Source organism: Polypterus senegalus, unplaced genomic scaffold (assembly GCF_016835505.1).
Source record: "Polypterus senegalus isolate Bchr_013 unplaced genomic scaffold, ASM1683550v1 scaffold_8505, whole genome shotgun sequence".
In the NCBI taxonomy this organism is placed as follows: domain Eukaryota; kingdom Metazoa; phylum Chordata; class Cladistia; order Polypteriformes; family Polypteridae; genus Polypterus; species Polypterus senegalus.
The window spans coordinates 1-11329 of record NW_024384069.1 but is presented as its reverse complement, the minus strand read 5'-3'; the positions used below and the strand labels follow the sequence as shown (position 1 = coordinate 11329).

At 41.5% G+C, this 11329-nt stretch overlaps 1 pseudogene; it reads left to right on the top strand.

Annotated features, from left to right (window-relative positions):
- The first annotated feature begins 8714 nt into the window (after positions 1 to 8714).
- LOC120521784 lies at positions 8715 to 9385 on the top strand (annotated as a pseudogene).
- The last annotated feature ends 1944 nt before the right edge of the window (positions 9386 to 11329 follow it).

The window sequence follows — 11329 nt, the reverse complement described above, 5'->3', positions numbered from 1 at the left end:
GTGGGGGGGGGCCCTTCCATTGGCTCAGTCCCGAAGTGATGTCAGGTGATCCAGGTGAAATCCCCCGGGATGGTCTACAGGCAAGGGAGAAAAAGAGTCAGTGCACTCTGCCACACCCCGGCATGCCTCCGAACTGCCTTCACTCAAGCCCTTTAGCTGCCTCCCATGCGCACGTGTGTGACAATATATATATATTGTGGCATGCAGCTGGGGGTGGTACCCAGCAGGGATGCCCAGGAAGACCGGAGGAAGGCTTGTGCCTCCTCCAGACCATGAGGGGGCGACTGCCCTGGTGGCTATGGGGACCATGGGTACAGAGCTTTGAAGCTCAGCCCTGTAGGGGGCCCTTGGTCACTGCCAGGGGGCGCCCCGATGCCTACGGAGCCCTGGACCCGGGTGTGGCGGAAGTGCTGGTTCACTGCCCGCCCAGCACACACAGCTGGTAATGCAGCAAGCGGTGACCCAGTTGTGGCTGAACGGAGGCCATTTAGGGTGAACAGGGCGGCGGGGGTAGCATTGTAGTGTGCCTCAGATGGCTGCCTGTTGAATTGGGGTTGGGCGATTTACTACCTGTCTTTGGCCGCACCGTGTTCATTCTCGGTGACCGGACGCTGCAGGCAGCATACTGTAGTGGAGGTGACTATGTGGTGGGCGAGTGATGAACCCGCCCCCCCTCGCCGCCCCCAGTCATTTTGAATAGCAAGCCTGCTTATACTGTTACACACATAGCAGGAAGTTGTCTCTTGTCAGTACATCAGACATGTTGACGAGGGGGGCCTTCCTGCTGTAATAGCGTGTACAGTGCTGTGCAGAAGAGCTCATCTTAACATTTTGTCTTCACCCTTCAAGAATGTCTCTGAAACACAAATCTGATGCAAGTGCTGGTGATACAGTAAAGAAGAGAAAACCCATCACGACTGAAAATAAAGTAGAAATAATAAAAGGGTCAGAGAGAGATGAAACTCCATCATTCATTGACAGAGCACTTGGTTACAGTCGGTCAATAATAGCATTTATTAAAATAATTTACCTGTTCCGACTTACATACAGATTCAACTTAAGTACAAACCTACAGTCCCTATCCCGGCCGGGATGCCTTGAAGAGCCCTGGACCTCAGCACTTCCGCCAAACCAGGAAGTGCTGGGGGGAAGAGGAGCAGGGACACCCGGAGTGCACAGGGGCGTGTCAGCGGCAGATTGCCGGGAAGCACCTGGAGCACATCTGGGTGTGGATAAAAGGGGCCGCCTCCCTCCATTCGGGGGTGGAGTTGGGAGAGAAGGAAGGACAAGGTCTGGAAGGAGACATGGAGGCGGCCTGAAGAGTGAAGGCATTGTGTGGTGTTGGCCAGGACTTTTGGGGAAGTCTGTGGGTTGTGTGTGCACTGACTTTTGTAAAGAGTTTGTAAAATAAACGTCTGGTGGTGTTTTACAACATGTCTACCTGTCTGTGTCCGAGGCTTAGTCCACAATATATATAATGTAACTTCTGAAAACTCCTCTGGAAAATAACTGAAAGAGATTTGTGAACTTATACAAATCAGGTCGTATCATAACTACTTAACCAAAGAAACTACAAGAAAAGCCCTGATCAGTAATTTAGACATCATTTTACAGTAACAGAAAGACATTTACAAAAGGTATACTATGGAGGACTAGAAAAAATGAAATACACAACCAACCTCTGATCCTGATGTCAGATGGAGTACAAGAGCATTAGTTACATTTTGGCACAAACAGGCCATTAAATCCCACATAGTTTGCCAACTGCCATTCACCTACCATTTCCAAAATAACATCAAGGACAGATCTGAAGGTCCTGAGGGTACTATTTTATAGAAGAACATTAGACATGTTTCAATTGAAAACGTCATTTAGCCCAGCATCACTTGTCAAAAATGGTGTTGCTTTCTTAGGCTAAAGACAACAGTAGTGCGTGGACTTAAATGAAAAGCGATATGGCCACATTGTGTAAGTAGGTGATGAACAAAAAAGAAAATAAACAAAGGATCAAAAGAGGATTTGAGTAGCTTAGACTTTTTAAAGACTTGTATAATTCCTAATGTACTAATCTAAATGATGTGCCTGTGTGTTTAAACAGCAATATCACTGTTAAATGATCTTGTATAGTGTTAAAGGGACCCTTAAAAACCCTATATACGGAAAAGAGTTTACTGCATTCACTCTTAAGTGTCCATTGAATGTTGCTATGTGAGTTTTTCATGTTAGAATCTGATTTTTTGTTTTGAATTGTAGTACATGCAACACGTGAAGGTACTCAATTACATTTAAGCAATTTCCTTTATTTACTGTGGGGCCTGTGTGCTAGTGAAACTCCAAAGTATATTCTCAGTGAATACATGTTTTTTTTTTCTTATTTGATTTGATATACTTTGTTATTCTCCAAGGGGAGATTGTCATTTTGCAAGTTCTTTACCCACAGAGAATCCACCATATTGGGATGCCGCTTTCAGTAATCATTGTATACATCTTTTGAAAACAAATTTGAGATGTGGTGGCTTCCAGCAGAATATTTTGACTATATTTATTCCTTAGGAAACATCACTTCCAAACTCACTGGAATAACAAAGGAGTAGAGGTGGTAAACTACTTGTACCTGCACTCTTAAAAATAAAGGTGCCAAAGTGGTTCTTCAGAGCAATGACATAGGGAACCCATTTTTATTCTCAAAAGACTCATCCACATTAAGGTTCCAGAAAGAACCTTTGTTTATTTAAATGCATAATAGGTGCCATGCAGTAAATAAACACATTTTTTATTTATGGTTACATGTAAAGATGGTAACAGATTTGTGGAGTACCAATGGGTCATGATTTTAAAAGGACTCTTGTTGCATATGTACCATGTCACACATGCACATCAGAGGACCTCCTCATAGGCTTAATCAAGGTATGTAGTAATGCACCGATATGAGAGGGTGCTGCTGCTAACATTGTCATTTCCTTTTTCCCCAGAATGCAGAGAAGCCACCCGTGGAAAACATTTGACCCTGCCCCTTCCAGTTCAGCTGTCATAAAACCCTGGGCATTCTGGAAGAAGACATCACTACTGGTTAGAGCAGCCCGCCAGAAGGAGATCTGTGCTAGAGGCAACTGCGCTACCCTTTGTTTCCTGAATTCCCGCATACGAGACACAAAAAGCATGATTTCTTTTTATTTGCTTTTCCATTGTCCATGGACAATAAAAGGGACGTCCCAGAATTGCCTTGCTGTTTCAAGACCTGTTGTTCCCATACCTGGCCTCAAAAGTAACACAGGCTAAGTCCAGGTTTTCTTAATTTGTTATTGTTAGGTATATATATGCTAGGTAGTCAACCATAAATGATTTTGATTCTACATATTATAATGTTTTCCAAAGCACAAAGAACCAACTTCACATGCAAAGAACCTGTCCCAGAGTGAAATGGTTCTTTGTCGAGCAATGGCTCTATGAGGAACCACAGAATCCAGCAGAGAACCATAAAGTGCCATTAAGAGTGTGGTACCAGCCACAGCTATTCTACACACAAAAGTAAGGTGCTACAATGACAACAATGGGACTTGTTTGGACTGATGGCATAAAAGCTTGCAAGTACACACCAGGGTATGTCATTATAGATGCAATAAAGAGGCTTCACACAAAAGCCAATGTTGCCTGAAAGTTAAGAAAACAGTGCAGTTGTAGTTGAAAACAGAAACTCACAAAGAGCCAGTGGGAGTCACAAAGCCTTTAACTGCAGTATGTGCTTCACTTTAAATTGTTTTAAAAAAATAAAATGCAGTAGAATTCAAATTAAATGCCAAAATGAGTGAATATCCATCCACTCATCTGCTGCATCCACTTAATACAAATTTATGGTAGCAAAGTAAGCTGCAGACTGTTTTAGCAGCATGACGCAAGTCCCACCATTAGACAGCGTGCCATTCTATCACAGAACACACTCTCCTACACTCATACTGGAGCACTGTGGAGTCAACAATTAACTTAATATGCACATCTTTGGGATATGAGAAGAAAACAAGACTACAAGGAGAAAAACACATGCAAACTCAAGGATAGCATATATACTGCACACGGACAGTGATCAGGCCAGGAGATGAACCCCAGGCTCCCTGGAGCTGTGAGTCAGGAGTGCCAGCCAGTGCTGGTCCTCCCAATTCTCTTAAAAGTATATTGATACTAGCCAACCCGCGGCGTACCATACGCTGCATAATCAGGCCGGTTTTTTAATGATTTTTAAGCACAGGGAGAAAATTAACATTTGAAAAATCGGTAATGTAATAAATCAGCAAGAAAAGCAACATTATAACAATGCATGGAATGAACCAACACAGTAAAACAGTTTTGGTATGGTGCACCCAGTCGTGCGTCGTAACCGAAAACTCGTTTTTTAAAGACTGCTTACTTAATTGTGTTTTAACCTCAGTTGTAAAGGATTGTTTTGAGGATCCCATGGGATACCCCTCCCAAACCGTTTAACACGCTGCATATGGCGATTCACCTCCGCAAGAAACATGCCTCTATGAACAGTCAACGTGGTTCGGAGGTGCCAGGAGTTGGTGGGCGTGGCTCTTCTGCGTGCGCCATAGGTGTCTTACTTGTCGGCGGCTCAGTGAGTCCACGCCCCTTCTGGCATGCTTTCCATGGTTGTCTTGCCTTAGTGAATTATATACACTCACCTAAAGGATTATTAGGAATACCATACTAATACGGTGTTTGACCCCCTTTCGCCTTCAGAACTGCCTTAATTCTACATGGCATTGATTCAACAAGGTGCTGAAAGCATTCTTTAGAAATGTTGGCCCATATTGATAGGATAGCATCTTGCAGTTGATGGAGATTTGTGGGATGCACATCCAGGGCACGAAGCTCCTGTTCCACCACATCCCAAAGATGCTCTATTGGGTTGAGATCTGGTGACTGTGGGGCCATTTTAGTACAGTGAACTCATTGTCATGTTCAAGAAACCAATTTGAAATGATTCGAGCTTTGTGACATGGTGCATTATCCTGCTGGAAGTAGCCATCAGACGATGGGTACATGGTGGTCATGAAGGGATGGACATGGTCAGAAACAATGCTCAGGTAGCCCGTGGCATTTAAACGATGCCCCATTGGCACTAAGGGGCCTAAAGTGTGCCAAGAAAACATCCCCCACACCATTACACCACCACCAGCCTGCACAGTGGTAACAAGGCATGATGGATCCATGTTCTCATTCTGTTTACGCCAAATTCTGACTGTACCATTTGAATGTCTCAACAGAAATCGAGACTCATCAGACCAGGCAACATTTTTCCAGTCTTCAACTGTCCAATTTTGGTGAGCTTGTGCAAATTGTAGCCTCTTTTTCCTATTTGTAGTGGAGATGAGTGGTACCCGTGGGGTCTTCTGCTGTTGTAGCCCATCCGCCTCAAGGTTGTGCATGTTGTGGCTTCACAAATGCTTTGCTGCATACCTCGGTTGTAACGAGTGGTTATTTCAGTCAAAGTTGCCCTTCTATCAGCTTGAATCAGTCGGCCCATTCTCCTCTGACCTCTAGCATCAACAAGGCATTTTCACAGGACTGCCGCATACTGGATGTTTTTCCCTTTTCACACCATTCTTTGTAAACCCTAGAAATGGTTGTGCGTGAAAATCCCAGTAACTGAGCAGATTGTGAAATACTCAGACCGCCCGTCTGGCACCAACAACCATGCCACGCTCAAAATTGCTTAAATCACCTTTCTTTCCCATTCTGACATTCAGTTTGGAGTTCAGGAGATTGTATTGACCAGGACCACACCCCTAAATGCATTGAAGCAACTGCCATGTGATTGGTTGATTAGATAATTGCATTAATGAGAAATTGAACAGGTGTCCCTAATAATCCTTTAGGTGAGCATATATAGATACTGGTAATTGAGAAAAAGTGTCTCACTCATTATCAGTCAACAGACAGTGTCATTCATATACATGCCCCATAGAAGATCAAGGAGATTACTTATAGTAATGGTGTACCCCAAACCTCTTAAACTAAACACTTTTTCCAAAGGTCCCTTCACATCTGTCTATTATATAAACAAATCTTGGGTCGAGATGTGACCGTCTTGAAAAGACACTTTGACGTCCCGCAATAACAAGGACATCTAACCTCTCAGTTGTTGGAATGCTTTTGGCATACACACTTTATGTGCTCTCAGTTCTTAAAAATTTTATATGTTCTAGATGGCACGTCAACGACTTAGTGAAGAAGAAAAGCAGGCGTCGAAAAGAGACCCAAAAGTGTTGGAGAGAAAAGAAGGCAAAAAAATGCAAAAAGAAGAATAATAATTTTGTGCAAATTCTGAAAATAAGGAAAGTAATAATCAGCCTGGACCAAGTGGAACTGAAAACCTCATAGGTCAAATCATGGTCAGAAATAAAAGACTTCATAAAGAGGTTCAAAAACATTGGCACAATACACATGCAGAGCAAGTTAAAAAATATGAAAGTAGTAAAATTTGAAAGTATCAAAAAAAAAAAGAAAGTAAAGATTGCATTAGCACAAACAAACGGACATTATTACTCAGTGAAATAGCGGAACAGCAAAAAGATAATGAATATATGGACATAGGTGATATGTCAGAAGTATGTAGATATGGGCTTTAAATTTTTAAGCCGGAGACTTGTAGATCGTCTATTTCATGTTGCCATCAGGGAAAAGTAGTGTTGCCTGCCTCCCAATGAAAAGGCGTATAGGCATTAATTAAAAGATTTGTTGTTTGGTGAAAGTGAAATACACAAACACTACAAGCAAGATGTCCGAGTCTACAATAATCTTTTCGCATTCACATCATTCAATGCTCAAAACGTAGATTTACACAATAATGGACCATATTTCATTAGAATCTGTAGTCCCGCAACAATTAAAGTTACAAGTTTAATTTCGAAGAAACCACAATTCGGTCAGGTGTATATTTATGATCACGAAGAAGCGATGCAACATAGAATTGAAAGAGTATGTAACATTTCCCATGAAAATAATAAGCTCTTTAAATTGTATATCCGGTTAACCAAGCCCAGGAGTTGAGTGGGGCAAAGCCCCCTAGTGTTATTTAAGGAACTGAGTGCAGCTCATTTTCTTTCTAGCACTACCATGTGTGTTTCAAGTGAAATGACTCCCTTTACTCAAACTGAATAGACACCTGCTCTGAGGTGGTCTCGGCTCAAATGGATGGTGCTCAAGTGCAGTTTATTATTTTCTGCTTTAGTGTGAAAGTGCAATTAATTACTGTCTTTCCTAAACAAAATAAGGACTTATTACAATGTGCATCCTGCAGACCAATTTCACTTCTGAATAATGATGTTAAGATACTTTCCAAAGTCCTAGCTAGAAGGAAGGAGAAAGTGCTGCCTTTGGTAATATCACAAGACCAAACCACATTTATTAAAGGCAGACACTTAGCTTCCAATCTTCAATGCCTGTTTAATGTAATATATTCACCCACAAAGTCAAACACCCTGGAGATATTATTATCGTTGGATGCAGAAAAAACATTTGATATGGTTGAATGGAACTACCTTTTAACTACATTGGAGAAATTTGAGTTTGTTCAGAACATATGTGCATGGATCAAACTACTGTATACTGTACCAATCTAGAAGCTTCAGTTTGTATTAACATTAATACAGACTACTTTAAACTAGAATGTGGTACCAGACAAGAATGCCCCTTGTCACCACTGCTTTTTGCAATTGCCATTGAGCCACTGGCAATTCACTGTTGAAATGCTTATGAGATAAAGGGGATTATCAGAGAAGTACTGGAACAGAAAGTTTCTCTATATGCAGATATGGTACTGTATACAGTATATCAGACTCACAAAATACCGTGCTTGCAGTCCTAAAAGCACTTACAGAGTTTCAAAAGATTTCTGGTCTCAGAATTAATTTGAATAAAAGTGTGCTCTTCCCAGTGAATTCTCAAGCATACAATATGAGATTGGACACCTTCCCTTTTATCAACACAGTTCAGTTTAAATACATTGGGGTAAACATCACAAGTAAACGTAAAGCTCTTTATCAACAAAATGTTGCCATCTGTATGGAAAAAATTAAGCAAGACTTGCATAGATGGTCAACCCTTCATTTCACTTTAGCTGGAAGAATTAACATTGTTAAGATGAATATCCTTCTTAAGCTTCTCTTTTTATTTCAAAACATTCCAATATACATCACTATCAATAGTGTGAAAGTGTAGCAAACAAGCCAGCCAAACAAAATGAGTCCTATTTTTTACCCCACAAATTGCATACAGGTAAAATCTGTTCATTTGCAAAAGAACTGCATAGAGATTGTTATTTTCAGGTTTAGTGTGTAGCTTTCATCCATGAGGTTATTTGTAAGATAACTAAGCTGAATTTGATTGTTTGGTTGGTGGCATGTTGGTTAAATGGTTGGCGCAGGGTTTGAATTCCACAAGGGTGGTTATCTTTTTCCTAGTTGGTGGTGTTCTTCAGGGATCAGTGCTGGGACCATTGCTCTTTTTAATAGACATAAAAGATCTAGACAAGAATATGAGCAACACTTGGTGCACACAAGAGGGTGTAAGCTAGTGACCAGGTGGGTGAGGAGATGTGCTGACGAACAAATCCAGCAATACAGTAGATCACCGACGATAGGGATGCGTGTGCATGGAGAAATGAAATACCAGACCACTGCAGCCCTCTCTTTGGGAACCACTGGTACCACTGCCAGTTTGTTTTGACTATTTGCTTCCACCAATTCTCCAGTATCAAAGTGGCACCTGGCTAGCAGCAACTGTCATGTTAAACTCACATCTTGTCCATCTTTAAGTGATCTACTCTGGACCATTTGGAATTTGACAGTGGAAAAGGCTGCTCATTCTGAGCTGTTTCCCTTGCAAATAAGGCTCATGTGGTTGTGAGATCACATTAACTTAACACACACTGAGAAAGAGAAACATGTGGAGCTCTGCATATTCAGGCTCTACTCCAGCCCCTGCCCTGGTGACTCATGCAGAAGGCAAGCTGCATGCTGTCATGGCACATTGGCACAAGTACATCTCAGCGCTTCAAGGTGAAGGTATAGTTTTCCTCACCACAGATATTAATCTTCCAGGAGCAGTTTACTGGGTAATGATGCAGTCGTGTTTTGGGTTCCAAATTTAAGCCAGCTTTAAAGAAGTTAAAGGAGTACAGTACTGCTTAGCAAAGAACCAGCATCTCTTTACCATTGTACAGCTCATAGGAGCATGTAAGCAGACTGAAAACTGTGCCTGTTGATTACAGCTGAATGGTAACCATTGACACTTCACATGGGAGGAAACTTCAGGGTCAATCCATAAGGGCATTTCCACTACAATCATGAAAGTCTTTGATACAAGAACAGCTCTTGATGAAGAATGACAGTTCTGGGTATCAACGTGATGATCTCCATGTGCAAAGAAGGTGGTCTGACATGACCTGAATGTGGAAAGTCAGATGTATAGAAACCACTGACACCCTGATTGATTAGCTGCAAACACTTGTAATAATATCTGGACGTATTTACAAAAACAAAATGACAGCATGTTTGTAGGACTGCTCAACTGTCCGTCGTTTGGATGAGAGAATGTCATCAATTCTGTTCCCCTACGTTCATATGTTCATTTGTTACCAAGTGTAACTGTTTTTTTTGTTTTTGTATTTTCCTGTCTGTTACTAGGTTTATATTTTTGTTTATTTCCCATAATATAAATTTGACTGAATCTTAAAAAAATGACAGAAACTTAAGTAGAATAGAACATAATCAGACAAATCATTATGGAGGTCCAAGGATAGAAAACAGGCTTGATCATATTTGGGTCAGATGAAATTCCATCCATCCATTTTCAACCCGCTGAATCCAAACACTGGGTCACGGGGGTCTGCTGGAACCAATCCCAGCCAACATAGGGCACAAAGCTGGAACCAGTCCTGGGCCGGGTGCCAACCCACCGCAGGACACACCCACACACCAAGGACACACTAGGGCCAATGTAGAATCGCCAATCCACCTAACCGGCATGTCTTTGGACTTTGGGAGGAAACCGGAGCGCCCGGAGGAAACCCACGCAGACACGGGGAGAACATGCAAACTCCACGCAGGGAGGACCCGGGAAGCAAACACGGGTCTCCTAACTGCGAGGCAGCAGCGCTACCACCGTGCCACTCACAGATGAAATTTAATGTAAGTAATAGTAAAGTATTACATGTAAGAAGAGAAATCTTAGATTTGAATACACAATGGAAGGTTTGAAACTTGAAAGCACCCCTTATGACAAGGATCCAGGAATTATAGTGGATACATCACTATCTACATCTAGTGTATAGAAGTGATCAAGAAGGGTAATAGGATTTTAGGTTCTATGGTATAATACGTAGAGTACAAGTTAAGGAAGTGTACTGTATATGTAAGTTATATAACACATCACAGTAGAATCACCTGGAGTACTATGTGCAATTTTGGTCTCCATATTACAAAAGAAGACAAAGCAGTGCTAGGGAAAGTCCTGAGAAGACCGACTAGGCTGTGTTGTGATGCAGAGTCCCAGGCATGGTTAAAACAGTGTGAGACTTCAAAAATGAACCACAAAACCAGGCTGGGCCTTCCTTGGCCTACCCAGAATGACCCTCACACCAGGACCCCTGGCCCCCAAATCCACTGGCTGGCTTCAGCCTTCATGGATCTAAAAGAAATTTTGGTTTCAGAAGTTCCAAAAATGCCTTTAAAGTCTCACAGTGTCTTAAATGGCCTCCAAGGGAGAGAAACCATAATAAAACTCTGGATTAAAGAGACAGACTTCAGCAAAACTTTATAAATGAGAGTATGTATTCCTAATAGACAGTATAAAAAGAAAGCTCAAAAGGTAGCAAAAAAAAAAATCCAAGGTCAAAATTTCATACCCAGAGTAAAAGAAGATATAAAAACCAATAAATCCAACACAAAAATAATACATGCAAATGATTCCAATGCATTATTCCCGATATCTGCTTCACTGTCCATTAAACAGCCAACGGGAGGTCTCAGAAATGGTGACTTCAGAGTGGTCACCATTGTACACAATTAATGAAAATACACAAAAGCAACAGTAATATGACAAGGACATGAAAGATAATAATTAAAATTGAACAAAAACTGCAATAAAGCATAAAATAAACATGAGCCAACATAAAAGGCTGATTCAGAAGTAACTTTTATGATTTATGAAGAAAAACTGAAGGAGTGGGCCCTTTCCCATTTAAGAAAACGGAGATTAAGAGGTGACATGATTGAAGTGTTTACAATTATGAAAAGAGTACGGTCATTGGATCCATGCTGTTACTTTAAAA